The following is a 2,863-nucleotide window of genomic DNA, read 5'->3' as shown; positions in this document are numbered from 1 at the left end:
ATAGATTTTCACATGATAGACAGTTGTTCTGGAAGTCAGCCAAGAGTGTCAGGGCCGTCGCCTTTGTTGGTGGAGCCGTGAACGGTTTTGCAGCGCCCGTAGCTGGCTATCTGCCAGCAACAGTGCCGATCATCTGTTCGGCATGCGTTTGCCGTAAGATAGCCGTGGGTAGCGAAGGCCGCGGTGGTAATGTCATCCAGCCCCTAGTAAAAATGTGAAACTGCATAAAAATGTGTGTTGTCTATTGTCAGCTTTCATCCACTCGTGCGCGTTGGTTTGCTAAGCTCGGCCGTCCGGTCTCAGATGTTGCTGCTTGGATCTCTTGGCTTGTGGGGTCGGCTGCTGGCGGCCGTAGACTCACTGACTTACGAACTATGGCCAGCAGTGGCATCCACGTTGCACTCGTGCTTAGCCGTTATGCGACACTGCATGGGGTCATTGAGACATTTCGGCTTTGTTCTTCTGTGTCTCGTGCATCCGTTAGGGGCGGTGCCGTTGTATTCAGCGAAAGGTGCCTGACGTGTTGCCCGATGTGATGGTCAGATTGGAGTAGATAGATCTTTCCCTTTCCTGTCCTGGCATGGCTTTGCGCTGAAACAGGGGCTCTTCTATGGAAAACAGACGCAATCTGTCGTGGCCACCTCCGCGTGGCGGATTGTGGGCAACTCTGACAGCCACGCGAGGGCTGTTGATAATTGCTCTTTACAGAACAGAACTGAAATCTTAAGATATTCATGGCTGGGACCTAAATACATAATCAGACAGCGACGTGTTTATCATCTAGTTCTGGAGTTAGATATAACATGAACATGCATCTAGATCTTCGTTTCAAGAAGAGATGTATTGAGAGGATACCGATTATTTAGAATCTGTCGAATTTAAGTAGGCTTCTTCCTTAAAGAGAGGACGTCAAATCGGCAACGTGCCGGTTATTCAGTGCTCTCCAATTGAGTCGTGCTGTTTTGTTGGATACTTGGTAACTGATAAATGGATGGTGACATTAGTCGCTACTTTTTACGCGGTGCGAAAAACCGACGTGGATGTTCGTAGGAAGACAAGCGATATTGATGTACAGTAAATTGTTTCTGGCTGGTGGTAGGTAACACGGCAGACAGTCCCTTGACCTCTGGCTATGGCACTCCCTGCGTACAGTCGTCGCCACAGGTTACTCGCATATCTATCGTCATGCATGGAGGGTGCATTCTCGAACCTCATTCCCTAACCGTTTTATTCATTTGCACTATGCTAGGTGAAACGAACACAAACCGCTTATCCGCAAACAGGCGGCTCATTTTGGGCACATTTTTCTTCGCAGCTTAGTGCTGAATCATGCACCATGTGCTTCTGAACTAATTGGTTTCTATAGCTCTACTTCGGCCTACATGCGACTCTCGAAATTCTTTGTGACGGCGGTACAATCAGAGCACTCAGTGTTGTCACGCGACTCATCCTGTCAACGACTCTCACCTGTCATGTCATGCAGTCGCCTCACCAAGAATGTGTGCCACGTCCGTGCTCCACGTATGCTGCTCCCACCCGCCCGAAGCCGACAGCACACCCCAAGCTCGCTGCCGCGCTCTGGCCCTGCGACCGCTCCACCCGCCCCTCCGTCGCAGCACAGTGGTGCTGCCGTGACGGTACATTTGTACCAGATGCCATACGTTCTGGTTATCCATCGGTGATACTCGCTGTAGTACACTCTGTCTTTTGAACCCCTTGTGAGATGTTTCCCTGCCAACTAAGAATAAAAGTGATGTTAATACATTTGGTATAACTACATGAAATCACACCCGTGCCATTTTAGGCATCGGTCGGTATGTCTACATGCTGAGCTGATTATGTTACGCCGATGCGCTCAATCCGCAGCGAAAAGCATGCATGTAGATAGTTTCTTCTGTCCGAGCTACCGCATGCCTTTTTATACCAGGGTATGGAGCAAACAAGACAATGACATTCACGCGTGCCCGGGGGGTCAAACACCTTGCTAGTAGGGCGACTGTTTAAACACATTGTAGAAACTAAAATGCTTGAAATATTAAAGCGTTACCTTGTTACGCATAACGATGTGCATTTTTCTGTGTGAATTTTCCAGAACAGTGACTCGACAAGAACAACGACCATGTGAACTTCGGGTCAGCTATGCCACAGTCGCACGCCATTATCACTGCAGCATGTTCTCAAATTTGCAGGCTGTTCTTGTGTTCAGAAGACCTTCCCATCTGTCGATGCATGCTTGTTGGTTTCAAGAGCCTTCAATCAAAAATAACTCAACATACGTAACAAGGGAGCTTTTGGCAGATTAGTAGCCACTCTTCCAGCCAGATCACCCAAATATAACGCAAGCTGATAGCTCAGCTTTTCTCACGCGTCCTGGACGGCGTTTGTGAAAGAAAACATAGCGACCTATCGCGTGACGCTCCTTCACAGATGGTACCAATTTCACAGAATACGGTGCAATGTCCCCACTCTTTGCATGCTGCACAACGCCGAGGCGTTTGCACAACCGGTTGCCAGGCAGTTACTGGCCGGTGCCCTCCCCTGCTCCGCCGACACGTCAAGGTACGGGATACGAGATATGGCCAGGCATTGATGGTCGTTCGGGGCGCATGCAAGTCAGTCCAAGTACCAGCAAGCTGTGAGAGCTCGCTCATTGGCTTGGCTGTACGGCTCAACCACTGATGCCAGGATCGCACGCAGCTGTACAGCGTGAGGTGCGGGCCGCAGCCGCCCCTCGCCGGACGGGGGAAGGAGAATGCGTATTGAAACGACCAGAGCTCATAATGTTCAGTGGTCAAAAAGTCCAGAATCGCAGCATCCAGAGTTCACAACAACCAGAAACCATCCAATATCTCTGGACAGAGAA

The sequence above is a fragment of the Pollicipes pollicipes genome, unplaced genomic scaffold (assembly GCF_011947565.3).
Source record: "Pollicipes pollicipes isolate AB1234 unplaced genomic scaffold, Ppol_2.1 Scaffold_6052;HRSCAF=7182_pilon_pilon_pilon, whole genome shotgun sequence".
Classification (NCBI taxonomy): domain Eukaryota; kingdom Metazoa; phylum Arthropoda; class Thecostraca; order Pollicipedomorpha; family Pollicipedidae; genus Pollicipes; species Pollicipes pollicipes.
The sequence above is the reverse complement of the archived record's forward strand: the minus strand, read 5'-3'. Positions refer to the sequence as shown.